Source organism: Zophobas morio, unplaced genomic scaffold, assembly GCF_036711695.1.
Source record: "Zophobas morio isolate AGI-343-1 ecotype UQ-CSIRO unplaced genomic scaffold, CSIRO_AGI_Zmor_V1 ptg000002l, whole genome shotgun sequence".
In the NCBI taxonomy this organism is placed as follows: Eukaryota; Metazoa; Arthropoda; class Insecta; order Coleoptera; family Tenebrionidae; genus Zophobas; species Zophobas morio.
In genome coordinates, this window is record NW_026972107.1 from 5809975 (window position 1) to 5826816 (window position 16842).

The window sequence follows — 16842 nt, forward strand, 5'->3', positions numbered from 1 at the left end:
TCAAAGAATACTATATATGTTAAGAAAAAATTAAAGCCAAAGATTAAGCCCCACCCATGCCTGCCCTGATCTAAATAGTAATGAAGTTTTCATTCGTTGACAGACCTAGGGGCGGAGCCTAATTGCAAAATCCTTTTTGAGATTATAAGAAATTACAAAAATGTACCATTTTAAACGTGTTTTAATTCTCTAAGAAAAAAAATCATCAGAATTAAGAAAGGGTGGGTGGGCAGGGTTTATCTTTTGCCTTTTTTTTGTAATACACATAGTATTCTTTGAACAACACGATACTCAAAAACATGTTTTTAATTTCTTGTAAAGAAATAAGTATTTTGTAGTTAACTTAAGCCCTCTTGGTTTACGGCGAATAAAAAATCATCACAATTGAGATAGGGCGGGTGGGCGGGCATACATTTTGCCATTTTGTTTTATTATGTGTAGACTTATTTTCACAACATGAAATTTAAAATATGTACTATTTTAACCATATTTTAAATTTCTTGTTGTGAAAAGATGGCTATGTATGTTAAGAAAAAAAAATGCAAAATATAAGCCCCGCCCACCCGCCCTATCTCAATTCTGATGATTTTTTTTTATTCCTCGTAAGCCGAGGGGCGCAGCTTAATTGTTAAATCCTTATTTTTTCACGAGAAGTTACCATATGAAATATGTTCTTAAGTTATCGTGTTATACAAAGAAAACTAAATGACTGTATTAATTAAAAATGGTAACCCCAAAAAAGCCCCACCTATCCGTCTCGATCTCAATCGTGATGAATTTTTCATGCGTTGTCAGACCGAGGAGCGGAGCGTAATTGCAAAATCAATATTTCCCTACACAAATTTACCATTTTAAACATGTTTTAAGTTTCTTGTTCTGAAGAGCCAACTACGTATATCAAGGAAAAAGGCAAAATATAAGCCCCGCTCACCCGCCCTGTCTCAATTCTGATGATGTTTTTTTATTCGTCGTAAGCAGAGGGGCTGAGCTTAATTGTAAAATCTTTATTTTTCTACACATATTAAGAAAAAAAAAAAGGCAAAATGGAATTGTTAAAAAGGAATATAATGTTCGAAGAAAATTTATAGCCTGATTTTAGTGGTGGTTTATTTGCACTAAATCTTCAATCGGAAAACTAGTTTTTTGAAAATTTTGAAACTATATAAAACGGTGAGATTATATGGAAAATTTGGGAAACAGAAATCTAACTGCACTGAAAAACTAAAAATTAAATTTAAAAAGTGGTGATAAACACACTGAAACAAATTCTTCTTTTATAGTTCATTTTCCTAAAAAAAGAGAAATTTTTTTCGTAAATTCCTAAACCGTAGTTGTCCTGGCATAAACCTTTCACTGTTTTGTTTTCCATTAAAATTTGTAAAGTCGTTTTATCTTCTCAAAAAACTGAAAATTAATAAACTTTTTTTTTTAATATAAGTACATATCCGGAAATTGTGTTGGACATTAAAAATGTTACAAAAGGTTTATGAAAATTAATTTGGTGGTACGTAAACGCTAAAATATGGGAAAATTATAAAAGATTCAATGTAGGTTTACTACTCATCCATTAAAAAAACTGCATGTGACATAATGTTACTTTCGTCACAAAAAAGTCAACACTACCAGAACAAGCACAATTAAGCAAATTAATTTAATGTCCACCAGATTATTAAATGACTAAATTTATTCCATAAGCAGTTTCTACGCTGCATAATATTAGCCACATTAAAATTTACAACAAAATAAATGTGTCTTCTCTTCCATTAGTAACTTTAGCTCCTTTCTAATACTCGTTACGATAATACGAATTGAAGTCCCATCGAATCATTTTTAACTAATAACAAATTTGCCGTTACATACTTTAATGAAGTGATGGGTGGTCCATCCACGCTAACCAGCCGAATTTAATATCAGCTTTCTTCCTCTTGATACCGTCAGTAATCAGTATCTTATATCACTGGTTGCTCTTTAGGAGTGAATTGAACACCGGCCCAAATCACGATTCCGACTGGACAAAGAAAGTTTACACCCAAAACTTCGCCCATAATGTTAAACACGAGCTTTCATGTTAAGCTTGTTTTTTCCCACAGTTGCAGATCTATTTCAATTAATAAATAACCAGACTCGAACAGGTGAGAACTGTTCACATCTATACGAGCCACATCCTCTCCGATGTTACCATTAACGCAATCATTTGCAACGGAACAAACAAAAACGAAAGATAAAACAACACCGAAGATTGCAGTTGATGGTGGAAATAACTTTCTCTAGATTTTCTTACATATCGCACCATTTCCAGCAAATAGAGCATGGCGATGCACAGGAGAAATTGCTTCTCGATCGATGAAAACCAGATTAGCATGGGTTCGAAAACGACCTACGCCCAGGGGGACGAAGTCAAAACAACACATACAAGTATTTAGAACATTATTTATTATAATATCTAAACTTAAATACCTTAATTAAACACCAATTTTCATTCAGATCACACTTTTTTAGTCGTAATTATTTAAAACGGCGATTAGCGAATAGCTTGTTTTTAGAACCTAAGAAATTGAGATTGAGCTGAAAAGTCATACTACAACGAAAATTTTTACCGATAGAAATGTTCTAACTGTGACATCTACGACTTTCCCGGCGATGATGAGCACATCTTCTTATTTTTTCAGTGTTTTGAAGAAACGGCAGAAGTTTGAAACAAAACGAAATAGTTTCAGCTAAAAAAGCCACCATGCTGTTCGCTTCCATATTGTCGGACCTTTTATCCATTACAGTGTTAACAAATGTTAATATCGTGGCCATCACTAAGAAAACGAAATACAAGATGTAGACTCGTATTTTCAGGACTAGAGGACTGTCCCCAAATGAGTATAGTCATATGATATTTAGCACTTTTAAATTCAAACTGAAGCTTTTCTCGATTATATTCGCCATGACAATACTGTTTCAGGACAAAACGCGAGAAATGGACGCTCGTTTGCCCTTATATAATCTTTTTTCAGGGAAACTTTATCTCACTTATGGAGGAGCTAAATCGTTATAAATTTTTTATCAAAGCTTTGTGAAAATGCGGTGAACAACAATATAATTACAAGCTGCTTCTTCTATCGTTTCGTCAATTTCATGTCTTATTCATTTCAAACGACTTCTTAATTACATGATTCTTTGAATGTACTTAATTATAGACTCTGTTTAATTAATTATGCAGAAAAATAATTTATAAACGTCCACAACATAGGGCGTTGCAAGAAAAAAGATCAAGCTTGTATCCAACTAGTAATAATTTATAAGTACATTATATTGATGTTATATTGCAAATCAATTAAAGCTGTCTGTACGAGAAGTTCTTACACAAGCCTCAACTACGAGTTTCGTTACAATTACCAAATACGCCAGTACTCTTACTGTAGCAGGAAATGCCGAGACCTTGTAATAGAAACCGCAGGAATCCGTGTAGCTGTCAAAGCTCTGCTTTTTGTCACTGGGTCGGGCCTTTGATGAATAATGTCCCAGACGAAAGTGAAATGCTCTCCGTGGGCATTACCCATTTTTAAGAAGCGGTTGCGCGGATGATGCGATAAGCTGACCTTTCTCTCCTGCTGCAGGGGAAGAGACGTCGTCGCACAATATTAAAAGTAAATCTCGGAACATTTTAAGCGTAAGTGAATTACTTTGACTTTCTCGACGCTTTTCAATATCGTCACCTTATTACTCATTCGATTTGGTCTAGAAAAACGCGCACTTTCGCCGGAATATGGGACGTTTTTTGTGTGCGATGGTCTTGTTGGTGTTACGTAAGGCGATTTTTTTGTTAATCGCGTGTTACAGTTTATTGTGGCGCGTTTCCTTGCTTGCAGAAACTTTCGTTTTTTATTGTTGTTATTATTGTAAAGGTTGTAATGTTGGTATTTTCCGGATGACGTCAGTGGTTATCTGCGGTGCCTCGAGTCGTGATCTTTGATAGCACCTTTCTTCGGGATATAAATAAAGTAATGCATTTTATGGTAGCTGGAATTCGTTATTAATGGTTGATGGGTTCCTTTCTATAATTCCTCTTGGTTTTGTAGATAACTCATTATGATTGTTTAAGGCGATAATTTCTTTAATACCTTCACTTACTGTTCCCTTAAGTGATGGTCCATTCTTTTATAGTAATTTGTTTACATTCATTGCAGGAAGTTGGTTTAATCAATCTTCATTATTTGAGGAGAAATTTTAATTGATTTGCTTCGTTTGCACTATTGGTTTGTTTCATTATCAAAAGATAGTATATAAAATGTTACTTCTGGCATATGCAAAAATCAGTGAAAATCAGCCCAAATCAAACAAAATACCTTGTTTTTGGCCCCAAAAGTACCCAAAGTTCTAGACCACAAACATTGCGCACAAAAAAATAACTAAAAAGCACCCTAAAATCTTTCAAAAAAAAACTTGATTTTTGCTTTTACTTCTGAAGCAAGACATTTGGCACATGAAAAAATCGTTAAACATCACCAAAATCAAACAAAATTATCTCAAAAACACTTATAAAGTACCTTGTTTTTACACATCCCAACTTTTTTGTCCCTGGACTAGAGAATTTGACACACGCAAAAAATCATTGAAAAACTACCACATAAAGATAGAAAACGGCCAAAAAAGGGCCCAAATCCTTTGAAATAACTCATTTTTATGTACCCCAAAAGTACCCAAAGTTCTATAGGCCATCAAAAACCGGGCACACGAAATAATCGTTGAAAATCACAAAAATATGAAGATCAATAACATTGTTCTAAAAAAAAGGACCCCCGAGAAGGTTTCACGGCAAAGGTATGGGGTAAATTTTTGTAGGAATCGATTTTGCAATTAGGCTCCGCCCCCCGGTCTGTCAACGAATGAAAAATTCATCACAATAGAGCTTGGGAAATATATGGGTGGGGCTTAATTTTTTGGCTTGTTTTTTTCTTAATATACATAGTATTCTTTAAACAACACGATACTCAAAAACATGTTTTTTATTTCTTGGAGAGAAATAAGGGTTTTACAATTAAACCCCACCCCTTTTGGCTCACGGCAAATAAAAAAATCATCACAATTGAAACAGGGCGGGTGGGCTTATATTTTGCCCTTTTTTTCTTAACATACATAGCCATCTTTTCACAACAAGAAATTTAAAATATGGTTAAAATGGTACATTTTTGCAAGGAAATATGGATTTTGCAATTATGGGGTGGAGGCTAATTGCAAAATCGATATTTCTTTATACAAATTTTCCATTTAAACATGTTTTAAGTTTTATGTTGTGAAAAGAAGTCCAGACATATTAAAACAAAAAGGCAAAATGTAAGCCCTCCCACCCACCCTATCTCAATCGTGATGATTTTTTTTATTCGCCGTGAACCAAGGGGGCGGAGCTTAACTGAAAAATACTTATTTCTTTACAAGAAATTAAGAACATGTTTTTGAGTATCGTATTATTCAAAGAATATTATGTATATTAACAAAAAAAGGCAAAATATTAACCCCGCCCTCTCGCCCCATCTCAATTGTGTTGATTTTTTTTTTTCTTAATATACGTAGTCATCTTTTCAGAACAAGAAATTTAAAACACGTTTAAAATGGTAAATTTTTGTCAGGAAATATGGAGTTTGCAATTAGGCCCCGCCCCTAAGTCTGCCAACGAATGAAAACTTTATTACCACCTAAATCAGGGTAGGTATGGATGGTCTCAATCCTTGGCTTTAATTGTTTCTTAATATAGGTACACACTATTTTTAGAATAACACGATACTCAAAAACATGTTTTACATGGTAATTTCTGATAGAGAAATAATAAGGATTTTGCAATAAAATTCCACTCCTTTGGCTCTCGACGATAAAAAAAAATCATCACAATTGAGACAGGGTGGGTGGGTGGGGCTTATATTTTGCCTTTTTTCTTAACATGCGTAGTCGTCTTTTCAAAATAAGAAACCTAAAACATGTTTAAAATGGTAAATTCAAAAATGGATCTTGCAATTAAGCCCCCCCCCTCAATCTGACAATGAATGAAAAATTCATCACAATTGAGAATTGAGATGGGGGCAGGTATGGGTGGTGCCTAATCTTTGGCTTTATTTTTATTTAATATACATAGTATTCTTGAACAACACGATACTCAAAAACATGTTTTTAATTTCTCGTAGAGAAATAGGGATTTTGCAGTTAAGCGCCGCCTTCTTGGCTCACGACGAATAAAAAAAATCATCACAATTGAGATAGTGTGGGTGGGCGGGGCTTATATTTTCCCTTTTTTTCTTAATATTATTACTTATTTCGACAAGAAGAAACTTAAAACATGTCTAAAATTGTTGGAGCCCCCGAGAAGATTTTATATTTTTAAAAAAGACACTTGGGACCTCCGAAAATGTTTCACATTCTTAACAAAATACAATTGGGACCCCCGAGAAGGTTTCACATTCTTAAAACAATACATTTGGAACCCAGCCCCGAATAGACTTTATATTTTAAAAAACACAGTTGGGACCCACATAGAATTCTTTGAAATGACGTCATCAAATTGTTGCTGGGAATTATTAGCAAAATGTTGGTTAGAATTTAGCCATCTATATGATATTTCTAATATACATACAAAATTTGACAAAATGACAGACGGAAACGGGATACTACTTTTTTCATACTCTAGGGGTCATGAAACGTCGAGAAAATATAAAAGTGACCATTCGTCCGATGGACTCGATTACTATACTTCCCTAGCTTACGCTTATAAAATGTTATGTTTTTTTTTGTGGACAATTTGCTGTCTCCTATTTTCCTGTGTCTTTTTTTGTAGATTTTTTTGCGGGCTTTATTCTTGCTTTATCTGTAGATTTCTACTTTTTCATCTCTTTCTTCACCTCCGTTTTATCTTCATTTTTTGCCGTCCTTTTTGGGTCTTTTTTTCGTCGCTTTTTTTTTATCTGATTTTTATGGGCCTTTCGTCGGCTATTTTCCTTAGTATTTTTTGTAGATCTTTTTGTGGGCTTAATGCTTGTTTTTTCTGCGGATTTCTACTTTTTTTGCTTCTTCTTCTCCTTCATTTTTGTTACCGTTTTTGTCCCTCATTTGTCTTCATTTTTTTGCTGTCTTTTCTGTTTTTTTTATTGCGTTTTTTGTCCTATTTCTGTCTTTTTTTTGACGATTTTTTTGTGTTTTTTGGGATATTTTTTGTCGCTTTTTTTATCTGGGTTTTTTGTGGACTTTTTGTCACCTTTTTTCCTTTGTCTTTTTTTTGTAGAATTTTTTTTAGGGCCTGATTCTTGCTTTTTCCGTAGATTTCTACTTTTTCGTCTCCTTCTTCATTTCCATTTTATCTTCATTTTTTGCCGTCTTTTTAGGGTCTTTTTTCGCGTTCTTTTTTTTGACGAATTTTTGTTTTCTTAATATTTTTTGTCGCTTTTTATTCTGATTTTTTGGTTGACTATTTGTCGCCGCCTATTTTCCTTTATCCCTTTTTGTAGAATTTTTTTGTGGCCCCTATTCTTGGTTTTTCTGTCGATCTCTACTTTTTCATCCTCTTCTTCACCTCCGTTTTGTCTTTATTTTTTGCAGTCTTTTTAAGGTCTTTTTTGTAGCGTCGCCTTCTTCTTATGACAAATGAATGATTTGTTTTTGACGAATTTTTATTTTCTTTTTTTTGTGGACAATTTGTTGTCTCCCATTTTCCTGTGTCTTTTTGTAGAATTTTTTTGTGGCCTTATTCTTGTTTTTCTGTCGATTTCTACTTTTTCATCTCTTACTTCACCTCTGTTTTATCTTCATTTTTTACCGTCCTTTTTGGGTCTTTTTTTCGTTCTTTTTTTGACGAATTTTTGTTTTCTTTTTTTGACGAATTTTAATGTTCTTTTTTGACGAATTTTTGTTTTCTTTTTATCGTAATATTTTTTGTCGCTTTTTTATCTGGGTTTTTTGTGGATTTTTTGTCATCTTTTTTCCTTTGTCTTTTTTGTAAATTTTTTTTTAGGGCTTGGTTCTTGCTTTTTCCCTGGATTTCTACTTTTTCGTCTCCTTCTTCATTTCCGTTTTATCTGCATTTTTTGCCGTCTTTTTAGGGGCTTTTTTCGCGTTCTTTTTTTGACAAATTTTTGTGTTTTTTTTTGACGAATTTTTGTTTTCTTAATATTTTTTGTCGATTTTTATTCCGATTTTTTTGTTGACTATTTGTCGCCTATTTTCCTTTATCCCTTTTTGTAGAATTTTTTTATGGCCTTTATTCTTGCTTTTTCTGTCGATCTCTACTTTTTCACCTCCTTCTTCTCCTCCGTTTTGTCTTTATTTTTCGCCGCCCTTTTTGGGTCTTTTTTTCGTTCTTTTTTTGACGAATTTTTGTTTTCTTTTTTTGACGAATTTTTGTTCTTTTTTTGACGAATTTTTGTTTTCTTTTTTCGTAATATTTTTTGTCGTTTTTTTTTATCTGATTTTTTGTGGGCCTTTCGTTGGCTATTTTCCTTAGTATTTTTTGTAGATCTTTTTGTGCGCTTAATTGTTTTTTCTGTGAATTTCTACTTTTTTTTTGCTTCTCCTTCTTCAACTTCATTTTTGTTACCGTTTTTGTCCCTCATTTATCTCCATTTTTTGCTGTCTTTTCTGCTTTTTTTATTGCGTTTTTTTTTCCTATTTATGTCTTTTTTTTCACAATTTTTTTTTGTGTTTTTTTGGGATATCTTTGTCGCTTTTTTATCTAGGTTTTTTGTGGACTTTTTTTCCCTTTTTTCCTTTGTCTTTTTTTTTGTAGAATTTTTTTTAGGGTTTGATTCTTGTTTTTTCCGTGGATTTCTACTTTTTCCTCTCCTTCTTCATTTCCGTTTTATCTTCATTTTTTGCCGTCTTTTTAGGGTCTTTTTTCGCGTTCTTTTTTTGACGAATTTTTGTTTTCTTCATATTTTTTGTCGCTTTTTATTCTGATTTTTTTGTTGACTATTTGTCGTATATTTTCCTTTATCCCTTTTTGTAGAATTTTTTTGTGGCCTTTATTCTTGCTTTTTCTTTCGATCTCTACTTTTTCACCCCCTTCTTCCCGTTTTGTCTTTATTTTTGCCGTCTTTTTTAGGTCTTTTTTGTCGCATTCTTCCTATGACAAATGTTTGTTTTTTTTTGACGAAATTTTAATTTCTTTTTTTTTTTGTGGACAATTTGTTGTCTCCTATTTTCCTGTGTCTTTTTTTTGTAGAATTTTTGTGTGGCCTTATTCTTGCTTTTTCTGTCGATTTCTACTTTTTCATCTCTTTCTTCACCTCCGTTTAATCTTCATTTTTTGCCGTCCTTTTTGGGTCTTTCTTTCGTTCTTTTTTTGACGAATTTTTGTTTTCTTTTTTTGACGATTTTTTATGTTCTTTTTTTGACGAATTTTTGTTTTCTTTTTACTTCCCGAGCGTAAGCAAAGGAAGTATTGTAATCGAGTCCGTCGGCCGACTCTCTACTTTTACGTTTTCTCGATCTTTCATGACCCCTAGAAGACGAAGAAATAGGTCTCCCATTTCCGTCTGTCTGTCCGTCTGTCCGTCCGTCTGTCCGTCTGTCCGTCTGTCCGTCTGTCCGTCTGTCCGCCTGTCCGTCTGTCCGTCTGTCCGTCTGTCCGTCTGTCCGTCTGTCTGCCGTCCCGGATTTTTTCGTAATATTTTTTGTCCCTTTTTTAACTGATTTTTTTGGTGGACTTTTTGTCGCCTATTTTCCTTTGTCTTTCTTTGTAGATTTTTTTGGGGGCTTTATCCTTGCTTTTTCTGTCGATTTCTACTTTTTCATTTTCTTCTTCACAGTCCTTTTATCTTCATTTTTTGCCGTCTTTTTGGGGTCTTTTTTTGTCACGTTCTTTTTTTGACGAGTTTTTGTTTTCTTTTTTTGACGAATTTTTGTTTTCTTTTTCGTAATATTTTTTGTCTTTTTTTTTATCTGATTTTTTGTGGGCCTTTCGTCGGCTATTTCCCTTAGTATTTGTTGTAGATCTTTTTGTACGCTTAATTCTTGTTTTTTCTGTGAATTTCTACTTTTTTTTTGCTTCTCCTTCTTCTCCTTCATTTTTGTTACCGTTTTTGTCCCTCATTTATCTTCATTTTTTTGGTGTCTTTTCTGTTTTTTTTTATTGCGTTTTTGTCCTATTTCTGTTTTTTTGTCGCTTTTTTTATCTGGGTTTTTTTGTGGACTTTTTGTCACCTTTTTTCTTTTGTCTTTTTTTTAGAATTTTTTTTTAGGGCTTGATTTTTGCTTTTTCCGTGGATTTCTACTTTATCGTCTCCTTCTTCATTTCCGTTTTATCTTCATTTTTTGCCGTCTTTCTAGGGTCTTTTTTCGCGTTCTTTTTATGATGAATTTTTGTGTTTTTTTTTTGACGAATTTTTGTTTTCTTAATATTTTTTGTCGCTTTTTATTCTGAAGTACAGTCCAACAAGTTCAGTTTCATCGAAAAATTATAGCATTAAAATATATCGGAGATCGTACGCACTCGTATTATATATGTATTTAAAGACCATCTGCTCTACGAGAAATATTAAATACTTATTACTAGAAATTACGATAATAACAACAAAATCAAGGCAAATTCATAAGCTACAAATACAAGAGTATATTATGTTCTTTTTTAAAATTTGGTAGTGTTGGTAGGAATGAACAGACACATTTTGGTTAGTGAACGTCGCTTACGGTTTGAAAATAAAGGCATTAGAAATTCGAAATAAACCCCAGTAGAACCACCGTATAAATTCAGCAGTTCTAAAAATTTCACAAATGCATTTAAGAGATTAATAATTTCGAAAGTGTTAATGTCGAAGCGCATTTTGGAATTATTTGGTGAGAAAGCCTAAGGCGCTGGCTACTTTCGGATTTTCGAAAGTATTATTTTTATTGGGTTAATTCCAGATAACTCCATTATTTTTTTTAACAAAAATACTAGTATTCCAAGATTCTCAAAATTTCAAATCACATCTTCATCACTATTTTAGTTTTATATAAATGCCCTATGTCGAAATTATTTTACATTCTATAAATTCAGTTAAAAAAAATCTAATAAAGAAAATAAAAACAATAAAAGTCAGGTAATAGAATTGAAAACTAATAAAAATGTTATTAAAATGAACTAAAAATGGTGGAGCTAAAACGAAGTTATCTATGAATTTATGAATAAATTTAAAAAGTGTAAACAAAACGTCAATACTTAAAAAACAAGTATTGCGGTGATAAAATTCATTGGTAACTGTGTTTATAGGCCAAGTTCAAATAATACCAGTGGCTGCAAATATTCCGCTGCATTTCCGGCGATTACGACCTCAAAAAATATCATAAATAAAGTATTTCGTGTTTTTTCTACATCATGTTTTAATTTATTTAAAACTTAAGAGAAATTTAAACGGCTAGACTTGATTCAGAGATCTATTTCCAGCAGGAAATTAGCTACCAGTTCCCAATAACCCAATAATTATAGATTTCTTCCTGAGCCAATTCATTATTAGCTTCATTATTTTTACGATCCACACAAATCATTAACAGTAATTAACTGTTATAATTTTTAGATCAGAATACCAGGAAGGAGGTTTTCACTTTTGAACTTTAGTTCCTTATTGTAATAATGAATATGTAACAAATGCAAATAATAAGCCAAACTGTGATAAGTATTCAGATGATTCGACCTGGCAGTAAATTTTCCATAAGAAAGTTAAATGTGTCGAAAAAATAAATAGAGCTTTCTAGAAAACAAAATTTTGGTATATCACAACGTAAAAAAAGTAAAAAGATAGAAGCACTTTTGCGATGGACAAGGTCGATAACGCCCAGTTCATCGTGCTTTCACTAACACTTGTACGTCCTGCCATAAACAAGAAAAGCTCGTTTAACTATTCGATCTTCAATCACAATAAAATACATTCTAAAATATCTCATTTGCATATAAAACTATCCACTCTATTGATCCCTGATGTCCGATAAGTCACTACTTTTCCTTCAACAAAAATAAATTAAATAAATAGCCGCTTAATATTAAACTGTATAAAAGAAATTCGTGACATAATAAACACACAATCCATTCTCAATTTAAACCCGTCTAAATGTCAATACGCAACTTTTCCTCATTTAAATCTGTTACATTTTTTGTCCAACCACCCACGCATTACCATTCTACAACTTAATAACAATTTCATCTTAAATTCGTCCACGAATTAATCACCTCTGCGATAACTCTCGGAACAATACCATAAACCGTAACTCAATTCTGTTTTTATGGAGCATATAATTCCATCTTATTTTCGTTTTTATTGTTCTGCGTCAGAGTGTAATTAACCGCCGTTTCGGAAGAAAAGAGCTCCTAGGCAAATTTTGCCGGATTCGGGTGACGGTCTGAATTTGAATAGAAATTTTTTGGGAAAGAGACCCGAGGGCGTTTGTGCGAACAATGCAGTGGCACATACTTGCAGAAGAACCTCCTACTGAAATTAACTTCAAGTGGTGAGCGGGTAATTACGGTGCGTTCATTATGTTGGTCTAAGACGAAATGTAGTGCAAATGTAAAAGTAGAGATGAATGACGAGGCATGCTTGTGCAGGGACAGGAACAGGATGGAAATTGCAGAGCTGATGGCCTATTTTCGGTAAATTCGAACGGTGGGTAATTGTCCATTTATAATGGGTATTTCAGGCGGGATTTTGATCACGATGTTGCTAGACGGCTGTGTTTTATTAAAAAGAGTTTAGTAATAGCGACTAATTGTATATTATTTAAGTTATTTGTTTGTTATTGGTCGTTACTATGGCCATTAGTTGGATAATAGGGGCTAATGAGGCTGTAATTGGAGAAAAGTGTTAATTGGAGTTTTCTAAGATCAAACAACGTTAGGTGGTTTTGGATAATTAGATTAGGTGTTATGAAAACACGATATGAGGTTTAGTAATATTCGTGACAACATTGTGTACAATGTGTTGGTAAAATATGGAAGGAGAACTCGGCACTGAACACGTCACATATACATTTTAGGGACAAATTTGAAACTTTTCTAAACGACTAAAAATTTTAGTCAGTGCTATTAAAACGTGCCAGAAAGAATAAGAACAAATGTGTGAAAATTTCACACAAATTTTCGAAATTATTGTCTCATTAAAAAAATTATTCGACAAAACGATAGTACACTCACTATCATTATTTTTTTAGTTCTCGGCGTTTCAAAATTTTGTATAGTAAATGTTATTTTATAAAATAAAAAACTCCTGTACTTGTGGTTTATGAATCCGTCTTGCTTCTGTTTACTTTTATTATAATTTTGTTGTTCAATTCTACCTTTTTTAGACACTTAATTCCATTTTTTCCTTATTTGTCTCTTTTTCAACTTTTTTTTGTGGATTTTTCGTCGTCTTTTCTTTGGACGAGTTTTTGTTTCACTCTTTTGATCAACTTTTCCAAGCATGTTTGTTAACTTTCTTATCATTTTTTTTACAGCTTTTTGAGTCTTTTTGTCGCATTTTTTGTGGCATTTTTTATCGCGTTTTTTGGTGCTGCAAACCAAACTTTGTCTAATCATCCCCGTTATAGAATAAGATACTTCTGCACTTGTGGTTTATGAATTTGCTTTGAGTTTTTACCTTAGGTACCCAAATTTTTGGAAAAAAAATTAAAACTGTACAATATTTTGCAATTTCACTTTGAAATAGCAAAACAGAATGGTCTGAAACCATTCAAACGTTTTCAGATTATAAGAAGGATTTTTCGATTTTTGATTATTCGATGTTTCGAAAATTCGATTTTTGATTTCTCGAAATTTGGATATTTGGCAGTTTCCATTTCTCGATTTATAAATTTTTCGATGTTTCTACTTTTTCAATATTCGATTTTTCGAATATTTGATTCATCGAATTTTCTACTTTCAATTTTTCGAAAATGTGATTCATCGAATTTTCGATTTTTCGATTTTACATAAGAAAGTTAATAAGTTTACGATTATTCGCTTGGTCGTTATTTAGAATTTCGTTTTTTTTGATTTTTCCAATTTTGAATTTTAGATGTTTGCAATTTTGAATTTTTCAATTTTTCGATATTCTCATTTTCAATTTTTTTTACTTTTTATTACTCAGTCACCGTTTTTATGACTGTCCTCTCGTATCTTTGCCTCTTCCTTTGCCTTTTTTAACGTGTTTTTGTTTCGCCTTTTTAATCACCTATTGTTTGTCATTTTTGTCGCTTCCTTCTAGCATTTTTGTTGCCTATTTTAAAAATTCTACAAATTAACGAAGGAGACGAAAAAAAAGTAGAAATCTATAGAAAAAGCAAAATAAAACCTTTCTTTGTCATCTTTTTCATCGCCTTTCCTTTGTCAGATTTCTGTGGACTTGTGGTCGCCTTTTCTATTGACTTTTTCGCTTTTTTGTTTATTTCTTTGCGTTTTTTTGACGAATTTTTGTCTTCTTTTTTGGAATATTTTTTGTTCCATTTTTTATCTGATTTTTTGTGGACTTTTTCTCTCCTAGTACTTACTAGGATGAGATTGATTTAGGCAAATGAAATAACCTCTAAGAAAATAAAGGGTGGGTGGACCCCCTATTTTTTAGAGGGTATATCATTTGCCAAAATTAGTCTTGCCATAACAACTACTGACCCCGCCCACCCGTCCTTTAGTTTCTTAGAGTGTATATCATTTACCAAAATCAGTCTTATCTTAGCAAGAACTAGCCCACCTACCCGCCCTCAATTTTTTGGAAGGTATATCATTTGCCAAGTCAGTGTTATCGTAGCTAGTACTTGCAAAGATAAGACTGATTTCGGCAGATGATATACCTTCCAAAAAAAGAGTGGGCGGGTGGGTGGGGCTAGTTATTGCTAAGATAAGACTGATTTTGGCAGCTGATATACCTTCTAAAAAAATTGAGGGCGGGTGGGCGGGGCTAGTACTTGCTAGGATGAGATCGATTTTGGCAAATGAAATAACCTCTAAAAAAATAAGGGGCGGGTGGACCCCCTATTTTTAGAGGGTATGTAATTTGCCAAAATCAGTCTTATCTTAGAAATTACAAGCCCCGCCCACCCGTCCTCAATTTTTTTGGAAGGTATATCATTTGCCAAAATCAGTCTTATCTTAGCTAGTGCTTGCTAGGATAAAACTGATTTTGACGAGCGTATACGAGTTCCGCCAATTACTTGCTAGCTTCTTCATGGGGGTTTAAGAATTTAGGTAGAAGTTTGAATTCTGCCAATCTTTTAATCCGAAAATTAATGGTTCTTAAGTACCATTTCCAAATTTCTGCAACTGCACTGAATAATAGGGTGCGTTGTCCATAACCACACAATGTTTTGAATTAGCTCGTCGATATCTGCATCTCAAAATTTTTTGTTGGTTTTCAGACAACTTCGCCAAAAGTTCAAATTTTCAAACTTTTGAAATTTTTGATATTTTTCAAGCACCTTTGAAAATTACCGAAAGACATTTTTGGCAAAGTTTGTTCGAAAACTCCAGACAAATTTTCAAAACACCAACATAAATAGACCATTTTTGGGATATTCTAAGAAGTTTAATTAAAAACCTAAAATTTCGAAAATATTGGCCTGGGACCATCAATAGACTATTTTTTGAATTAGCTCGTCGATATATCCATCTCAATTTTTTTTTGCGGATTTAGGCAACTTTGCCGAAAGTTCAAATTTTCAAACTTTTGAAATTTTTGATATCTTTCAAGCACTTTCGAAACTTACCTAAAGTTATTTTTGGCAACCTCTGTTCCTTATTATCTTATTTTTTTGGGACATTTTTGGAACCATATTTTAACGCGGTTTTTGTTTCGTTTTTAGCGCATTTATTCCCTTATAATAAACACAGTTTACTGCGCTCATTTAGTCGCCTTTTTTATTATCTTTTTGTTACTTTTTTCTAGAATTTTTTGTGAACTTTTCCTTCCTTTTCTGTGGATTTCCTACGCCTTTTTGCCTTTTTCTATGTCTTTTTTGACACGTTTTTGCCATTTTTTTGTGTCAGTTTTTTGTCGCTTTATTTTTTGGAGGCCTTTTTGTAGCTTTCTCTTTTCTTGTTTTTTGGTGCGTTTCATTCTTCTTTTTTCTTTTCTTCTTCTCTTTTTATCGCTTTTTTGGCACTTTTCTTTGTCGGCTTTCTTTGTCATCTTTTTCATCACTTTTCCTTTGTCAGATTTTTGTGGACTTTTGGTCGCCTTTTCTATTGACTTTTTCGCTTTTTTGTTTATTTCTTTGCGTTTTTTTGACGAATTTTTGTCTTCTTTTTTGGAATATTTTTTGTTCCTTTTTGTATCTGATTTTTTGTGGACTTTTGCTGTCCTATTGTAATTTGTCTTTTTTGTAGAATTTTTTTTATGAGCTTTATTTTGCTTTTTCTATAGATTTCTACTTTTTTTTCTTCGTTTCCTTGTAGAATTTTTGTTAATTTTTTGTCCTTTGTTTATCTTCATTTTTGCCATCTTTTCTGGATATTTTTGTAGCGCTTTTTGTCCTATTTCTATTTTTTTGGACAATTTTTTTGTCGCTTTTTTTATCTTCCCTATTTTCCTTTGTCATTTTTTGTACAATTTTTTTGTGGGATTTTTTTCTTGCTTTTTATATCGATTTCTACTTTTTCATCTCCTTCTTTATCTCTGTTTTATCTCCATATTTTGCCGTCTTTTTTAGGTATTTTTTATCGCGTTCTTTTTTTGACGAATTTTTGTTTTCTTTTTTTGACGAATTTTTATTTTCTTTTTTGGAATATGTTTGGTCGCTTTTTTATCTGATTTTTTGTGGACTTTTTCTAGATTTTTTTTGTAGAATTTTTTTGTAGGCTTTATCTTCGCTTTTTCTATTGATTTCTACTTTTTCTTCTCCTTCTTCACCTTCGTTCCTTTGTAGAATTTACCC